Source organism: Bombus fervidus, chromosome 4 (assembly GCF_041682495.2).
Source record: "Bombus fervidus isolate BK054 chromosome 4, iyBomFerv1, whole genome shotgun sequence".
In the NCBI taxonomy this organism is placed as follows: Eukaryota; Metazoa; Arthropoda; class Insecta; order Hymenoptera; family Apidae; genus Bombus; species Bombus fervidus.
Genome location: NC_091520.1, coordinates 5,552,473 through 5,572,695, shown reverse-complemented (window position 1 = coordinate 5,572,695; position 20,223 = coordinate 5,552,473). Strand labels below are relative to the sequence as shown.

The 20,223-nt window shown below is 38.7% G+C and overlaps 1 long non-coding RNA gene across 1 annotated transcript; it reads left to right on the top strand.

The window, feature by feature from the left end:
* Positions 1-9,932: 9,932 nt before the first annotated feature.
* Positions 9,933-10,721, top strand: LOC139986127 (uncharacterized). Its single transcript, XR_011799572.1, has 3 exons — positions 9,933-9,966; positions 10,326-10,475; positions 10,611-10,721. It is a non-coding gene; the product is annotated as an uncharacterized lncRNA (long non-coding RNA).
* The last annotated feature ends 9,502 nt before the right edge of the window (positions 10,722-20,223 follow it).

Genomic DNA, 20,223 nt, shown 5'->3' with positions numbered 1-20,223 from the left:
ACAAGTCCAACTGCTCGCAAATCTTGATCATTCGATCGATTTTGACGAAAAATGACCGTAAGTTGCTTCCCGTTGGAGATATTTCGACGTTTGAAGGTCCAAATTGTTCCATGTTGTATGCCGAACATAGTGCACGCTGCCTTAAGCGTCGAAACGAGGCCAACAACTCGCAAAACGCGATCATTCGCCGATTATTGAGGAAAAATTACCGTAATTTCTTTCCCGTTAGAGATATTTCGACGTTCAAACGCCTAAATCGTTCCATTTTACACGCAGAGCATTGTACACTCTGCCTTAAGCGACGAAACAAGCAAAGCAGCTCGCAAAACGCGATCATTCGATAGATTTTGACGAAAAATGACCGTAATTTCCTTCCCGTTGGAGATATTGCGACGTTCAAAGGCCCAAATCGTTCCATTTTACACGCAGAACATTGTACACTCTGCCGTAAGCGACGAAACAAGCCCAACAGCTCGCAAATCTTGATCTTTCGATCGATTTTGAACAAATTGACCGTAATTTCCTTCCCGTGGGAGATATTTCGACGTTCAAAGAACAAATCGCACTATTTAGCATGCCGAACATTCTACACACTGCCTTAAGCGTCGGAACGAGATCAGTAACACGCAAAACGCGATCATTCGCCGATTTTTAAAGAAAAATTACCGTAATTTCCTTCCCGTTGGAGATATTTCGACGTTTAAAGCCCCAAATCGTTCCATTTTACACGCAGAACATAGTACACACTGTCTTAAGCGACGAAACAAGCCCAACAGCTCGCACATCTTGATCATTCGATCGATTTTGACGAAAAATGACCGTAATTTCCTTCCCGTTGGAGATATTTCGACGTTTAAAGCCTCAAATCGTTCCATTTTGAATGCCGAACATAGTACATGCTGTCTTAAGCGTCGAAACGAGCTCAACAACTCTCAAATCTTGATCACTAGATCGATTTTGATGACAAATTACCGTAATTTCTTTCCCGTTAGAGATATTTCGACGTTCAAACGCCTAAATCGTTCCGTTTTGCATGCCGAACATAGTGCATTCTGCCTTAAGCGTCGAAACGAGCTCAACAACTGGCAAAACGCGATCATTCGCCGATTTTTAACGAAAAATTACCGTAATTTCCTTCCCGTTGGAGATATTTCTAAATTTAAACGCCCAAATCGGTCCATTTTAAACGCAGAATATAGTGCACGCTGCCTTAAGCGTCGAAACAACCAAAACAGCTCCCAAAACGCGATCATTCGATCGATTTTGATGAAAAATGACCGTAATTTCCTTCCCGTTGGAGATATTTCGACGTTTAAAGCCTCAAATCGTTCCATTTTGAATGCCGAACATAGTACATGCTGTCTTAAGCGTCGAAACGAGCTCAACAACTCGCAAATCTTGATCACTAGATCGATTTTGATGACAAATTACCGTAATTTCTTTCCCGTTAGAGATATTTCGACGTTCAAACGCCTAAATCGTTCCGTTTTGCATGCCGAACATAGTGCATTCTGCCTTAAGCGTCGAAACGAGCTCAACAGCTCGCAAATCTTGATCTTTCGATCGATTTTGAAGAAAAATGACCGTAATTTCTTTCCCGTTAGAGATATTTCGACGTTCAAACGCCTAAATCGTTCCATTTTACACGCAGAGCATTGTACACTCTGCCTTAAGCGACGAAACAAGCAAAGCAGCTCGCAAAACGCGATCATTCGATAGATTTTGACGAAAAATGACCGTAATTTCCTTCCCGTTGCAGATATTTCGACGTTTAAAGGCCCAAATCGTTCCATTTTACACGCAGAACATAGTGCACTCTGCCTTAGCGACGAAACAAGCCCAACAGCTCGCAAATCTTGATCTTTCGATCGATTTTGAAGAAAAATGACCGTAATTTCCTTCCCGTTGGGGATATTTCGACGTTTAAACGCCCAAATTACTGCATTTTACGCGCAGAACATAGTGCACGCTGTATTATTCGTCGACACAAGCCAAACAACTCGCAAAACTCGATCATTCGTCGATTTTGACGAAAAATGACCGTAATTTCCTTCCCGTTGGAGATATTCCGACGTTTAAACGCCCAAATTACTGCATTTTACGCGCAGAACATAGTGCACGCTGTATTAAGCATCGACACAAGCCAAACAACGCGCAAAACTCGATCATTCGTCGATTTTGACGAAAAATGACCGTAATTTCCTTCCCCGTAGAGATATTTCGACGTTTAGACGCCCAAATTACTGCATTTTACATGCCGAACATAGTACACGCTGCCTGAAGCGACGAAACAAGTCCAACTGCTCGCAAATCTTGATCATTCGATCGATTTTGACGAAAAATGACCGTAAGTTGCTTCCCGTTGGAGATATTTCGACGTTTGAAGGTCCAAATTGTTCCATTTTGTATGCCGAACATAGTGCACGCTGCCTTAAGCGTCGAAACGAGGCCAACAACTCGCAAAACGCGATCATTCGCCGATTATTGAGGAAAAATTACCGTAATTTCTTTCCCGTTAGAGATATTTCGACGTTCAAACGCCTAAATCGTTCCATTTTACACGCAGAGCATTGTACACTCTGCCTTAAGCGACGAAACAAGCAAAGCAGCTCGCAAAACGCGATCATTCGATAGATTTTTGACGAAAAATGACCGTAATTTCCTTCCCGTTGGAGATATTGCGACGTTCAAAGGCCCAAATCGTTCCATTTTACACGCAGAACATTGTACACTCTGCCGTAAGCGACGAAACAAGCCCAACAGCTCGCAAATCTTGATCTTTCGATCGATTTTGAACAAATTGACCGTAATTTCCTTCCCGTGGGAGATATTTCGACGTTCAAAGGCCCAAATCGCACTATTTAGCATGCCGAACATTCTACACACTGCCTTAAGCGTCGGAACGAGATCAGCAAAACGCAAAACGCGATCATTCGCCGATTTTTAAAGAAAAATGACCGTAATTTCCTTCCCGTTGGAGATATTCCGACGTTTAAACGCCCAAATTACTGCATTTTACGCGCAGAACATAGTGCACGCTGTATTAAGCGTCGACACAGGCCAAACAACTCGCAAAACTCCATCATACGTCGATTTTGACGAAAAATGACCGTAATTTCCTTCCCGTTGGAGATATTCCGACGTTTAAACGCCAAAATTACTGCATTTTACGCGCAGAACATAGTGCACGCTGCATTAAGCGTCGACACAAGCTAAACAACTCGCAAAACTCGATCATTCGTCGATTTTGACGAAAAATGACCGTAATTTCCTTCCCCGTAGAGATATTTCGACGTTTAGACGCCCAAATTACTGCATTTTACATGCCGAACATAGTACACGCTGCCTGAAGCGACGAAACAAGCCCAACAGCTCGCAAATCTTGATCTTTCGATCGATTTTGAACAAATTGACCGTAATTTCCTTCCCGTGGGAGATATTTCGACGTTCAAAGGCCCAAATCGCACTATTTAGCATGCCGAACATTCTACACACTGCCTTAAGCGTCGGAACGAGATCAGTAACACGCAAAACGCGATCATTCGCCGATTTTTAAAGAAAAATTACCGTAATTTCCTTCCCGTTGGAGCTATTTCGACGTTTAAAGCCCCAAATCGTTCCATTTTACACGCAGAACATAGTACACACTGTCTTAAGCGACGAAACAAGCCCAACAGCTCGCACATCTTGATCTTTCGATCGATTTTGAAAAAAAATGACAGTAATTTCCTTCCCGTTGTAGATATTTCAACGTTTATAGGCCCAAACCGTTCCATTTTGAATGCCGAACATAGTACATGCTGTCTTAAGCGTCGAAACGAGCCCAACAACTCGCAAAACGCGATCATTCGATCGATTTTGACGAAAAATGACCGTAATTTCCTTCCCGTTGGAGATATTTCGACGTTTAAAGGCCCAAATCGTTTCGTTTTACACGCAGAACATAGTACACTCTGCCTTACACGACAAAACAAGCCCAACAGCTCCCAAAACGCGATCATTCGATCGATTTTGACGAAAAATGACCGTAATTTCCTTCCCGTTGGAGATATTTCGACGTTTAAAGCCTCAAATCGTTCCATTTTGAATGCCGAACATAGTACATGCTGTCTTAAGCGTCGAAACGAGCTCAACAACTCTCAAATCTTGATCACTAGATCGATTTTGATGACAAATTACCGTAATTTCTTTCCCGTTAGAGATATTTCGACGTTCAAACGCCTAAATCGTTCCGTTTTGCATGCCGAACATAGTGCATTCTGCCTTAAGCGTCGAAACGAGCTCAACAACTGGCAAAACGCGATCATTCGCCGATTTTTAACGAAAAATTACCGTAATTTCCTTCCCGTTGGAGATATTTCTAAATTTAAACGCCCAAATCGGTCCATTTTAAACGCAGAATATAGTGCACGCTGCCTTAAGCGTCGAAACAACCAAAACAGCTCGCAAAACGCGATCATGCCATCAATTTTGATGAAAAATGACCGTAATTTCCTTCCCGTTGGAGATATTTAAATGTTTAAACGCCGAAATCACTCCATTTTACACGTACGCTGCCTTACGCGTCGAAGCAAGTGTTACGTTCTAAATGCGGAGGAAGAGGAGACCTTTAGTCGTTATCGTTTGTGTTTGATAATGATAGGTTGGGAATCTGTACTCGAAACTCCGATTATTCGGTAGTTGCTGCCACCAGAAACAGTTTAAGGACTGTTTCAAATTTTTATTTATTTCAAACGTTACGGGTAGCGTCGACTAGAGTTTAATGCTACTGGTAAACCGATGCCACTTTTCGGCTGACCTCCTATGGGCAGGAATACTAGCACGGGAGAGGATTAAAGTTGTTCGAAATAAATAAGTTGATTTCGATTAACTAAATTTATTCAGTTGACGTCGCTAAAGCTGTGACAATCGCTGTCGTACAATGTGGGTGATGGTGTTCTAGATAGAAGGATCGCACTCAAATGTTCGGGTATCGGTGAGCTCGACGGAGAGAAACTAGGTTCGGAAATCTCGCTGCTTAAATCTAGTTCATCTATACGCTTGTTTTCTTCTCTTTTAATTGTGGCTGTTAATAATCGTTTTGCAAACGTTCAACTCGCTTTTTACTGAGGTGACTCTTACCTCTACGTTTCTTTCTTGCTTTTGGTATCTAATAATGGAATGATCGGGTTTAGTAGATCCTCTCTGTGGATAACTAGTGGGGTTTCGTAAGCCTCGCCCAAAGATGAGCAATGATTGCTAACAGTGGGAAGAGAAAATCGAAAACCCGTAAGTGTTTTCAGTGACTGAAAACGCCGTAATCAACGCAACGTCTATAGTTGGTTCGATCACTTGTTAACACAGCGAATAATCGTTCGGATTTCGACAAATTTCGTTGAGTCTAATCACTTAGAAAATTCGTAAGCAAGGAAAAATGCATCCACCGACGACGGTGTTCTCTGTGGATAACTAGTGGGGTTTCGTAAGCCTCACCCAAAGATGAGCAATGATTGCTAACAGTGGGAAGAGAAGAACGAAAACCCGTAAGTGTTTTCTGTGACTGAAAACGCCGTAATCAACGCAACGTCTATAGTTGGGTCGATCACTAGTTAATACAGCGAGCGGTCGTTATAAGTTAAATGTCTTGAGTATCTTTATTGTATTTTGATAAATTCGATCTTCAATTGTGACTATTGAAGAATAATTTTATTTCGATGTCGAATATCGTACAACGCCGAATTTAACAGAGAAGAAGATGTACAAAATTTGAAATTCTCACCTTAGTTATATGTGCGAAGACAGTAGGTCCTTGGTGTACAATTTGTCGTTAGGTCGCACTTCACAACTTGTTTCAACTTTACAATCAGCGCAATTATTATTTATGGATTCTTACTTGTCTCGATTGCGATTAAGACTAACTTGTTAGCAATTGATTGGCAACGAATCGACAATGTTTCGATTGACGGATGATCACCCTTATAGTTATATTCTTGTGGGTGATTTCAATTACGAACTCACGTGTTGGAACTTTTTCGGACTAACTTTTAGCTGACTGACAAAACTAATCGCTTGACGGACTGACAATAATTACTGGCTTGACAGACTAACAATAATTACTGGCTTGACGGACTAACAATAATTACTCGCTTGACGGACTAATAATTACTCGCTTGACGGACTAACAATAATTACTGGCTTGACGGACTAACAATAATTACTGGCTTGACGGACTAACAATAATTACTGGCTTAACGGACTAACAATAATTACTGGCTGCTCGCTTAAGGTGCTATGCATATTCATATCCTAATCTACCATGGAATAATTGTCACGTGACAATTTGTTCCCATGGAACTCAGAGTGGGGTTGTCCAAGTTTCCCACCTATCGTACGTGATAAAATGTGGATTCCATAATTTGCTGAAGTTTCGTCTGGGACCTTCGATGCTGATGCTAGTGGTAACTTCAGAGATACCTCGTGTATGCATCTTCTTGCTGAGGTTTCGTCTGGGATGTTTCTAGAGCCTTTCATGCTGATGCCAGTGGGAACGCTCAAGATACCGCTGGTATGTGTGTCCTTGGTCTTGCTGCGTGTGAAGTGTCGCATGATTCTTGCGCAGGGTGTTGGTAGGAGGAGTCGTGGTGGGGAGGTCGCACGTGCAGAGTGGCGCGTGTCGGCGACTGTCCCATTGTTCCGTTGACTCTCGATCGTGCAGCATGTATTGTTTTGTGCTCTTCTTTAAAGTCTTTTATTGAATATTTATATGTTTGTTATATATTTTTATTTGTTTTTTTCTTGCGAAGTGGATTAACTATTGTTTTGGTGTGCGTTCCGGTTTTCTTCAATTATGAGCATGGGGGCGTCTTTGTCTTCGGTATCTACTCCAATTGTAAAGGCATGTAATTTTCTTTCTAAGTTTATTCTTTGCTCGGTCCTTGGTTGGTATTTGTTTTCCTCCATCCATTTCCTTGTGTTTTCTTCTAGCGCAAGAGGAGGAAGCAGGCGCAAGCGATGCGGGTGTAAAGGGCCGTAAGCAAGAACAAAAGATTTTCCTGCTGGTTAGATCACTAGTTGGTCCCGTTTAATAATGTAAATGTGAAATTCGTATATTTTATATGTTCCATAATATGTATACATACGCATTTTTTATATTCGTTAAATTTCTAATTGTCCGGTTAATAATGTGAATTTCATATATATAGTCCGTAATGTAATTTCCATAATGCACTATGTAATTCTTCGTGTTGTTTAGATTGTTAATCAGTCCTAATGATGTAATTTCGTACATAGTTCTTTATATTATTTAGATTGCTAGTTAGTCTTAATGGTGCAATTTTCGTGTATTTTATTTCTACGTAATTTCTACGTATGTTTTACTTTTATATAATGTAATTTATTTTTTGTATTTTGTAGATTTAGTAGGATATGTATAGAATTCTTTACATAATTAGATCGTTAGTTAGTCTTAATGATATAATTTCTATGTAGTTTCATGTATTTATTTTTCTCATGTTTGTTAACTAAGTGAAGCACGTATATAATTTTTAAATTGTTAGTTAGTTCTAATGATATAATTTCTATGTAATTTATTTTTCCATGTTTGTTAACTAAGTAAAGTATGTACCCTGTTGTTCCATTTATTTCCCTTTGCTACTACGTCGTTCTTATTCTCAATTTCGGTCGGTTCGCAACTCGCGTTATTCGCGTGTTCCATACGGTTTATTAATCGGTTTTATTTAATGGTACATATCGTATATATTTGTTGGTTTATTGATCGGTTTTATTTAATATATTTTCGTGCTTCTAGTACAAATATGTTAGTTTATTAGTTGACGGGAAGTTACAATATACATATATATATATCTTTATTCTTTCTTTCGTTCGTAATTTCGTAGTGTTAAGATTTATATAATTAGATATTAGATAGAATTATAATTTATATAATTAGAGTTCGACAATTAAGAATAGTAGCGATAGCTTTGCCATGGAAAATCATGTTCACAATATATTACAGTATAAGGGAAGATCAATATTTCGTAAATCGTGGATAGTATACCGAATATTAGAATTTACTACAAAATGTTAGATCGCGAGTTAGAAATGTTACAAGGAATAAATTCTAGAATTAGTGGTAGATACGAACTCTTGAATAGATCTCAATATTTTCGATGCGGTTATTAATGTCGGTTTTCTATATTTAATGTATGTACCTATATTTTGTTAGTTCATTTAAAGTATTTTATTTTTTTTATACCGTATGTGCGCTATTCGCATGCTGTAGCTTTCGCTTGCTTCCGTTACGGCACATGCGGTGCGCGAGACGTGACAACCCCCCTCTTGGGGTTCAAATTTCCGGAGGAAATTTGATTGAGCGTGTCCCTGACTTCATTCAGAGCGGATGTAGATGCTGTTGGTTGTTGGTCCACTGCACTGGTTGGTGTGATTGATATTCCTTGTGATTGTTTGTTTGATCTTCATTATTGCGCCTTCTTTTGATGTATAGTAATAGGTTGGTGACTGAGCCGCATATTTCTCCGAGTAGGGCGATTCCACATCCGTAGGTCTCATGTAGTTGGTATCCATGTATAACTATGTCTACTATCCCTTTGATTAGTTTTAATATTATGAAGCGTTCAAGTATCGCCGCACTAATTCTTTCAAATTCGATAACGCCGTTCCAGAGCTTTGACGCTGTATCTTGCTATTGTTGTTAACGTGGTTTCATCCTTAACTGGTATGATTGCTTTTCCTGCCGCTCCTCTACCTTCATATGTATATTATGTATTCTTCTCCGTCAATTCGTCAATAAATAATCAGTAATTAATTGTAATTAATTACAAAAATTTGATTTATTTTCCATTTTATGGCTGATCTCTATTAAAATTTTTTCTATATAATAATGATGTATTATATTGTATTAATTATTATTTCTTCTTTGTTACAATCTTCCATTTGTTCTATTATTGTTTTATTGAATAATTTCCTTCATGGAAAATATAATTGGTTTTGCAACATAAAAGTTACTACATGCACGCGTTGATCAGTGTCATCTTCCAAAATGGCCGCTTGTGAATGTCCCTAGTATATAGTGACTTTTATTAATATCGAACTAATTATTTATCTGTTAATTATTTGTGTCTTTATTTTAATAGATAACGTGTGATTGAAATGAAAATAATATTATTTGTGTTTATTATAGTATGTATAATTATTGCATGTAGAAGCTATTTCATGCTCGCGACGATCAGTATTATTTTCAAAATGGCCCCTTGTGAATGAATGTCCAGTAAGAGTATAGTGATGTGTTTTATAACTTTTAATACCAAAATAATTGTTTATTTGTTACTTATTTGTAACTCTATTTTAGTGCAATTGAAAATTGGAATGACAATAATATTGTTTTTGTGTTTGTTATAATATGTATATATATGCTGTGTGTTACGTATTAGCGTGTGGATTGTATTGTTGTTGAAATCTATAAATTGTTAATAGCACTGTTTAACTGCTTGGTTATGAGTGATTTATATTCGTGTAGCTTTGTTTAATTGGTTTAATTTAACATGTGCATATTGTGTTATATCATCGGTCGCTATTATGTATATAACCTTATTTCCTTATACCTGATTTAATGTAGTAATACTGTAATACAATATAATAATTTCTTACTTTAATCATATTGGTCTTTGGTACTCAGTTAACCTATTTTGATTGATTCCTAACCTATCTCTGTATTTATTGTGCTTTTCTATTTCCTTGTTATTAATTTGTCGTTGCTTCTTACTTGTGATTTGCTGTTATTTCGTATTTGTATGGTATAGTTTTTGGAGCTAATCCATATATTATTAGTTAAACCTTGCTTATTGAATTATCATTGTTTATAGTTTCTCCAGTTCTATTTTCCAATGTTGCGTCGCTTGCTTGGAACATTTACATGGTGCTTGTTTGGCATCATTTGGTTCTTCATTACATTCTCAGCATCTATTATGGGTACGTTTATTTATCCTACTTCTGTAAGTATAGAAATGCCATTTAATTTATTTAATTCTATATGTTTATAGTGTTTCGTATCAACGACTATCATTATGTATTATAATACTAATTTATGTATATTAAATTTGGTATAATAATATTATATAAGTTAAGGTAGTATCTTATCTTCTTATTCCAGTCGTTCATGTTGTTGGTATTCGGTTAACTTATCTTGATTGATTTATAACCTCTTCTTTCATTCCTTTGCTATTTTACTTCCTTACTAGTTGGTTATTACTTCATAATGATACAACACAGTTTGAAGATAGTCCATATCTTGTTAGTTAAAACGTTCACTGTATTATTATTGCTTACAGCTTCTCCGACTTTATTCTTAGAGTCCATATGCTGTGTCGCACACGTAGGCATCATCTGTTTCTTCGTTATATCGTCAACTGTCATTGTCATTATTGACAATCCTGGCAGGGACACCACTTATTATGACTACCTTATTTTATCCTAGATCTGTAAGTAATAAAAATGCTATACTTGTAAGTATCCATATAGTAGAATAATCTGTCCTTTTTCTTCTTTGCGAAGACCGCTGCATCAACGTTGAGTTATTTTGTTATAATTTCACTAATTCTTCCTTGGTTTTCCAGTTTCCTGTTGCCTTCTTAACCATTCCAGTAGTATCTGCTTCCGTAGTCCGTACGTGTTCATTTAAATTTAGCGGTAAGTTTCTTGTAGCTGCATCGACTCTTGTGTATACCCCTTCGATATGAGTAATGACTTTCCTGCTATTATCAATTTCTATTCCAAGGCGTTTTATTAACATTCCTCTCTTTTTCAGGTTATAATTGTCAATCTTAATATTTATTAATTTTGGTATTCTCATACCTGTAAGTAAGATGGTCTCAATTTTTCCATTGGCCAACTATAAGTCTGTTGTTGAACATCAATCATTGATCATTATCGTAGCTTCCTTTAGTTTGATTTTAATGTTGTTGACAATTGAGGTTAACCCATCCTTTTGTTTCAGCTGGCCGTCGTATGTTCCTGTGGAATTTCTGCATATACATTAATTTTTACAATTATTAATTGTGTACGAACCTCGTCGATTTACAAGGTAATTTTCGCTCTTAAACCTCTTCCAATATCTTATTTTATTGATTTAAAGTATTTTATATTTAAATAGTAGTTAGAATACATAATGATTCTTTTTTTTTCTTTTAGGTTTCCGCTATATTCATTGTTCGACAAGCAGCGATATACTATATACTACTGTGCTACGTTACCTCTTGAAATCGTTTTGACTATTGTCTATTTCGGTTGTGTGCTAGTTTTAACTTGTTCAGGTGTACTATTCGTGGACCTCCTATCACTTCAATCTTGACGTTTTGCTTCTGCAAAATTTCTAACACTTTATGCGGTCTTGTGTATTGATCGAGAAACTTTCCTTTGCTAGGTTCCTTTAGTAGGTATACTAGATCTCCTATTTTGAAATTTTGTGGGTTAATTCGTCTGTCGTAATATTCTTTTGACTTTAACTTGGATTTCATCAAATTTTCTCTTGCTGTTTGCTGCACGGTGTTGATTTTATCGAACAGGTCTCTGAGATATTTCGCATAAGTTGGTTCCATGTTTTCTTCTATTAGTATTTCGCCAGTGGGTTTTCTGGCCAAGTGTCCAAAGACTAATTCGTGCGGAGAGAATTTCGTTCCTTCGTGTACAGAGGTGTTATAGGAAAACATGGCTAATTCCACCCATTCATCCCAATTTCTGGAATTTTCAATATATAACTTGATATTCAATCAACACGTGGTGAGATCTTTCGATCGAACCATTGCTTTGTGGGTGATATGCTGACGTGATGTATTGTTTGATGTGAAATCTCTTTGCTACCTTCTTCATCAGTGAAGATGTAAAATTCGCTCCCTGGTCGGTAAGAATGGCTCTTGGTGACCCAAATCGTCAAATAAATCGTTTTATGAAGACGTCCGCTATTTCCGCTGAAGAAATCCCTTCCATCGGAATCCCGATTGAGTATTTAGTCAATAGGTCTTGAATTGTTAATATGTATTCGTTTCCTTTTGCTGTCTTTGGTAATGGACCGACGATATCCATACTAATTTTGTCGAAAGCCCTGCCCGGTGTATCAGTGAGTACCATTGGTTGCTTTGTTTTTATTCTAGTTAACTTTTTCAATTGGCATTCTTTACATGTTCTTACGTATTCCTGGATCTTCTTCTTCATATTTTCTCAATAATAATATTGTCGTATTCTTTGATACGTCTTCGTTACTCCTTTGTGTCCCGCTACAGATGATTCGTGTTTTTTTCTTATTATGTTATTTCGTATTTCAACTGGTGGTGTAACTACTTCCCCAGTGCAGACGGTGATGGTTATGGTTTTTTCCATAAATATTTCCTTCAATTTCCTGATTGTATGTCGCCAGGGTATCTCTTCCAAATTTCCTTTGTTGATGCTAAAGGACGTTAATTGTTTTTCGTTTTATTACGTCCAATAAGGATTTCAATGAATTTAATAAATTCTGCGGTGTTATTGGAATGTTTTGGTTTTCCTTGATGGGTAGAGATATTATCTGCTTTCCCGAGTCCTGATATAATCTTGCTCTTTCCAGCATCAGGTCTTCATAATGCGGTAGTTTCCCTGCTTCCTTTATTTCGAAGGCTCCTCTGTCCACCGGATTTCCTTTTATGTCGACGAAAATCACCTTGTGATCATTCATTTTCACTATCGAATCTCTTGTCTCTGAGATCTTCAATTCTGCGAATATTGTAGGTTCGGTTCTCTCTCCTCGTTGTTGCGTTAGTTCAGAATCAGCCATAGAATGTTCTTCCTCATTTGTTATCTCGATGTCTTCTATTTCTTGATCGGCTATTTCCTCGTCTGCGTTTACCTCAATTTCGGCTAGTGATTGGTCGAAATATTTTACGCGTGTTTCCTCTATGGTGAGATGCTTTGGAGTAGAAGGTTTTCCCTGTTTATCGTAATGCGACAATACGCGTGGCTTAGCCTCGAATATCGGAGAGTCCTCGGTCGAGGTATCCAGTTGAAATCTTTTTAGATGTGGATATCGATCTGGTGAATCTTCGTCTCGTTTCCTGATTGGCAAACACATCTCTGGCGGATTTCGGGATAATGCATCTGCGTTCGCGTTCGCTCTACCTTCTTTATATTGGATATCAAATTCAAAGTCCGACAATTTCAATTTCCACTTCCAAATTCTTGACGTGGGATTCTTAATGGAATTCATCCATACTAACGGTTTGTGATCAGTTATTATCGTAAACTTTCTACCATACAGGTATGATCTGAAATGCATCGTACAGTAAACGATTGCCAGACATTTCTTTTCTATGGTAGAGTAGTTTTGTTCTGCGGGGTTTAGTAGTCTAGAGGCATACGCGATTGGCAAATCTTTTCCAATCGGTCCTTGACTCAATACTCCGCCTATTGCGTATCCTGATGCGTCTGTCGTGAGGTTAAAATGTTTGAAAAAATCCGGCCGGATATTGTAGAATGGGTTCTGTCGTGAGAGTTGTTTTTAGAGAGTTGAATGCATTTTCTTGAGTTTCCTGCTACTTGAAGGGAATGTCCTCCTTTAACAATTGTGTTAGTGGTTTTGCAACTTTGGAAAAATTAGGTATGAATCTCCGGTAATATCCCGCTAGTCCTAGAAATTGCTTGATGTTTCTTGCTTTCTTTGGTCGTGGAAAATTTAGTACTGCCTCGATTTTCTTTGGATCTGGCTTAACTCCGTTTTCACTGATCACATGTCCCAAATAATTCACTTCATGGCGTAGAAATTCGCATTTATCGGGTTGCAGTCGCAATTTGGCTTTTCTTAACTTGTCCATGAATTGATTGAATTTAATCTCGTGTTCACGGAGGGATCTGGAATAAATCACAATATCGTCCAGGTAGACAAACAGCTCTATTCCTTGCAATCCTGATAACACTGAATTCATCAAACGCTGAAATGTTGCTGGAGTATTTTTTAATCCAAAGGGCATTCTTTTAAAGTGAAAGTGTCCGTATGGTGTTGAAAATGCGGTCTTGTGGGCATCCTCTCGTGCCATTCGGATCTGGTGAAAGCCTGACGCCAAGTCAAACGTGGAAAAATATTTTGCACTTCCCAATTGATCTAGTATTTCCGTGATGTTGGGTAGGGGATAAGCATCGCCAATCGTTTTATCGTTAAGCTTTCTATAATCGATAACCAATCTCCATCGTTTATTTCCCTGTGAATCTGGTTTTTTCGGCACAATCCATAACGGAGAATTGTATGGAGATATCGATGGTTCCACGACGTCAGTATCCAGTAATTCTTGAATTTGGCGATTTATCTCTTCTCGATGTGCAGGCGGATAACGATATTGTTTGACATTTATTGGTACCTCGTCCGTCGTAATTATTCGATGCTCTAGAATTTCTGTTCCTTCCAGCGTGTCTCCTGGAAGATGAAATCTGTCTTGATTCTTCTGTATTAATTCCTCGACGTTTTTTCTCTCTTCTTTATTCAAGTGTTCGAGCCGTAATAATTTGATTATTTTGTCGAATCTGTTTTCCTTTGATTTCGAGATCACGTTGCACGTCATGCTAGGGAGCGAGGTAGTATTTTCGAATTCTTTGATTACCATAGTAGGAGTGGTAAATTCGTAGTCTCTTGATGTGGTATTTATTATCCTTAGGTAACCTCGTCCCTTGTAGTTTCTCACAACTGCGTTACCAAAATAGACTCCCTTAATTGGCTCGATTTTTGGAATAAATCCCTCGTTTATTTCCGGATTCGCAATATTAATTGAACATGTTACTGAACTTCGCTTCGGTATAATTATTTCCCCATTTGATATGCTTTTCCTCATAATCTAAACGAGCTTTACAACCTGCAAAAAATTCGGATCCTAGGATTCCGTCTTGATCGATCAGCAATGAGTCATCAACTACATGAAAATTAACTGGATGGCCCGGAACCTGTATTACTGTCTGCTCTAGGGTGACCAGGCTCGTTGCCGTAATTCCTCGTACTTCTATCGATTCTTGCTCGTTGATGATCGCTGAGTCGGGTAAAGCATGTTTCTTAATAATATTGATTTTTGATCCGGAGTCTAGTAGTAAATTTGTTTTGGTTTTTAAATCTGTATTAATAATGTATTCGCGCGGTTGGAATACATAGAGAATTATTTGACTTTATTGAAATAATCCGGAGAGGTTGTTGTTCAAATCTGAGTCCGATTCTTGATGATTTTTGTTTATTACCTCGTGAATTGTCTTCCCTTTCCGTTGCTGGTTCTCCCTGTTTCCTGATTGTTCCTGTGCACGATTGCGCGATGGTTTTGGTGTATTGTTTGTAGGTTGTGGTATCGGTCTTGAGGGGGTCGTTGTCCGCGTTCCATTTGTTGGCGAAGGCCTCTGCCTTTTCGTTGCCGCCTGAACTCTTGGGCGATTCGTAGCGTTGCTCCTTCGAGTTTGGCCCCCCATTCTCGAAGGAGTTGGCTGGTTTCCCGATTGCCCCGACGCGTAGGGTACTATTATTTCGGCGTCTACCCTAGCTTTAAATCTGTAGCAATCTCTTACGAAATGTCCGGGCTTCTTACAATAGTTGCATACTATAAGTTGTCGTCTCGGAGTGTTTGGACAGTTCTGCGACGGCGGTACAGATCTTCGATCGTTGCGGTTGTTCCCGGTGTAGTTATTATTAGGAGGACGAACGTTGTTTCGGTTGTTCCTAGTGTAGTTATTATTAGGAAGACGAACGTTGTTTCGGTTGTTTCCGGTGTAGTTATTATTAGGAGGACGAACGTTGTTTCGGTTGTTATTACTCGAGGGTGTCGGACGTTGATATCGCGTTCTGTCGTTTAGTTGTTTTAGTTCCCGTGTTGCTTTCACGACTTGGCGGTACGCGTTTTCTAGGAATTGGTACCCCGTTATCTTTACTCGTAGATATACTTCGTTTGGGAGCCCGTTGACGAAAGCCTCCCTCGTGTCCCAATTGATCGTATCTTGAACGTCTAGCGATATGGAACCGTACTCACATCTTTCTCCATCAATTATAGCTAATCTGAGGTTTCTGACGCGGTCTATGTAATCTAATATATCTTCTCCTGGTCGTTGGAATACCGTTCTCAACTCCCCCTGTACTCGTTAACGGTTTTTCCCGGGCCGAACATATATTTTAATTTATTCCCGAAATCGCTTAAGGTCGCTACCTCACTATCCTCCACGGCGAGAAACGCATGTGCGCGAAGTTTATTCATTAGTAATTTTACTAACTGGGGCTCTTGATGTCTAAGAATCATACTTCGCGCTCGCTCGCATGACCTCAAGAATTGGAATACAGACGGTCGGTAACCGTCAAACACTGGTACTGATTCAATCGCGTCTTTTAATTTAATCGGCTGGTAATTATTATTGGTCAATCTTGTTTCTCGCTGTGTTATCGGTGATGGTACGGGTGTTTCGGTTTCGTTCGTTTGTCTGCTTACATGCACGTCTTCCTCCAATTTAGTGAGTCTTAAGCTTATGTCAGTCAATACACGGAAGTTTTCGTCCCACGCTTTCAGTTTTTCCGTCAACGCCAAAAGCGTATCTTCGTTTAGCGAATCTCGAACGATCGACATTTTTCTACTTATATTTTAGTTGATATTCGTAAGAACTTTAATCATCTGTCGAGCGTATCCCACCGCTGCCACCATAAAATATTAATATGATTATTGTTACGTTCTAAATGCGGGGGAGAGTTTTAGTCGTTATTGTTTGTGTTTGATAATGATAGATTTGGAATTTATACTCGAAACTCCGATTGTTCGGTAGTTGCTGTCACCAGAAATAGTTTAAGGACTGTTTCAATTTTTTATTTGTTTCAAACGTTACGAATAGTGTCGACGAAAGTTTAATGCTACTGGTAAACCGATTCCACTTTTCGACTAACCTGATATGGGCAGGAGTACTAGCACGGGAGAGGATTAACGTTGTTTGAAATAAATTACTTGATTTCGATTAACAAAATTTATTCAATTGACTTCGCTAGAGCTATGACAATCGCTGTCGTACAATGTGGGTGTTCTTGATATAAAGGATCGCACTCGAATGTTCGGGTATCGGCGAGTTCGAGCGGGAGAAACTAGATTCAGAACTTTCGCTGGTTAAATCTAGTTCATCTATACGCTTGTTTTCTTCTCTTTTAATTTTGGCAGTTAATAATCATTTTGCAAACGTTCAACTCGCTTTTTACTGAGGTGACTTACCTCTACGATTCTTTCTTGCTTTTGGTATCTAATAATGGAATGATCGGGTTTAGTAGATCCTCTCTATGAATAACTAGTGGGGTTTCGTAATCCTCTCCCAAAGATGAGCAATGATTGCTAACTAAGTAAAGTATGTATAGAATTCTTTACATTAATTAAATTGTTGGTTAGTCTTAGCGATATAATTTCGTATAATTTTATGTATTTATATTTCTCATATTTGTTAACTAAGCGAAGCACGTATATATTATTTAGTTTGTTAGTTAGTTCTAATGATATAATTTCGTATATTTTATTTCTATGTAATTTATTTTTCCATGTTTGTTAACTAAGTAAAGTATGTACCCTCTTGTTCCATTTATTTCCCTTTGCTACTACGTCGTATATAATCATTCTTATTCTCAATTTCGGTCGGTTCGCGGCTCGCGTTATTCGCGTGTTCCATACGGTTTATTAATCAGTTTTACTTAACGGTACACATTTTATAATATATTTTCGTGTTTCTAGTACAAATATGTTAGTCTATTAATTGATCTTACTTAATAGTAATTTCGTATTCGTATGTGTCTATATTTTGTTAGTCTTTTATTAAAGTGTTTTGTTTTCGTAGTACTGTATGTTCCTTTCGTATATTGCGGTCGCATGTTGTAGTTTTCGCTTCGCGGGATGTTAAAATATATATATATATATGTCGGGTTGGGGTGAACACTTGGATTTGGGGCGTGTAAAGAATCTGCGCCAGGGTCGCTCATCGTCGGTGTACAATCGATGATATCTTTTATTGTCACAAATACAAGGTAAACTACCGGTCTCAATACTCGAACGATAATAACAATGATCGCGGGGTCGGTATAGCGAATCCATGGCCCACGGGATAACTGATCTACTTTACTTCAAAGTCTAAGTCGAACTCGACTTACTCGTGATACAAGGATCGCTTGATTAACTCTTTACTAAGACGTAGATTATTCACTGATCGTACAAACCCACTAGGTATCTAACTAATGCGACTGTAAGAAAAAGAATGACTTTCCGTCGCAACGACGCTGCAGAGGAAAACTATGGTGAGATGTGCCTAAGGGCACGAGGTCATCGGATTCGTCAAAGAAAACCTCCGCTCGGAGGGTGAGGGAAATGGACGTTGCTGTTAATTGGTTAATCTCCATGTTGGTGGTTAGAAAAGGATGCTAGCCGCTCTCGAGAGAGAGTTCCTAGCGGGAAACGTCGCACGTGAGGAAAGCAGACCTCACGTATCCTGCCGCAACAGGCGACAGACACACGGGCTGATATAATAAAGACTGTTTGCCAATCTAAAGAACTTTAGTTAACCAGATCCTAAGGCTTGTAACGGTTCCTCAGGCTATCTGAACACAAACTGCAAATGATGCGTCGGCATCTGGCGACCATCTCACCCAAGAATGGGGTCTGTGTGTGGCCGCTGGAATGTTTCATTGTCAAATGTCGGTACGGCCAATTCTTTAAAGGAAAGCTATGTAACTTCATATCTCTGTTAGGTGGAACGTTCATCCCGTGGCCGTGACTACACTCGGCGACCGGTCGTCGCCTCGAGCCCAAGCTCATTGTCTCAAGTTTCGAACGACTGTGTTTGGGTTATTTTGTAAATGCTATTGAGGTTTTTCCAAGTAATTCCAACGGGTGGCCCCATTGTCCTTTCATCTCCGACATATATATATATATATATATATATATATATATATATATATTTATATATCTTTATTTCTTTCTTTTCATTCTTAATAAAGTGTTAGGATTTATATTATTAGATATTAGATAGAATTATAATTTTTATAATTAGAGTTTGACAATTAAGAGTAGTAATGATAGCTTTGCCATGGAAAATCATGTTCACAATATATTGCAGTATAAAGGAAGATCAATATTTCGTAAATCGTGGATAGTATAATTTACTACAAAATGTTAGATCGCGTGTTAGGAATGTTGCAAATAATCAATTGTAAAATTAATGATAAATACGAATTCTTGAATACATGTCGATATTTACGATATGGCTATTAACATCGGTTTTCTATATTTTATGTATGTACCTATATCTTGTTAGTTTATTTAAAGTATTTTATTTTGTTATACCGTATGTGCGCTATTCGCATTCTGCAACTTTCGCTTGTTTCCGTTACGGCACGTGCTGAGCGCCGGAATTGACAGACGAAACAAGCCCAGACGGTCGCAAATCGCGATCTTTCGTCAAATTTTGACGAAACCTGACTGTAATTTTCTTCCCGTTAGAGATATTTCGACGATTAAACGCCCAAATCGCTCCATTTTACACGCAGAACATAGTGCACGCTGCCTTAAGCGTCGAAACAAGCCCAACAGCTCGCAAAACGCGATCATTCGTCGATTTTGACGAAAAATGACCGTAATTTCCTTCCCGTTGGAGATATTTCGACGTTGAAACACACCATTCACACCATTTTACGCGCCGAATGTAATGCACGCCACTTTCAACGTAGAGACGATTCCAGCGGTTCCCAAAACGCGATCGTTTGTCGTTCTTGAAGAAAACTAACTGTTATTTCGTTCCTATGTGAGATATTTCGACGTTTATACGCAATATTCACTCCATTTTTCACGCCGAATGTAGTGCACGCCATTTTCAGCATCGAGATGAGCCCGGCGGCTCGAAAAATGCAATCTTTTCTCGATTTTGACAAAAACTATATTTAATTTTGTTTTTCTCCGAGATATTTCAACGTTATACGCTGTTTTCACTGCATTCTCCGCAGGGGGGGCTCGCCGAGAGCGAGCCTATGGGGGCTGGCAAACCCACGTTCCCGCAATCAGGGAGGACCGTCGGGACGAACGTTCTGCTTACGAGAGTCCTCTATGTACACCGCAGGGAAGGTCGCCGGGAGTATACGTGCGCTTAAGTGCGGCTATGCTCTCTCTACGCGGCCTTGGGTAGTAGCGCACCCACGATCCTGATGCGAAGGATGGGATCGCCAGGATAAATCCCTGGGTA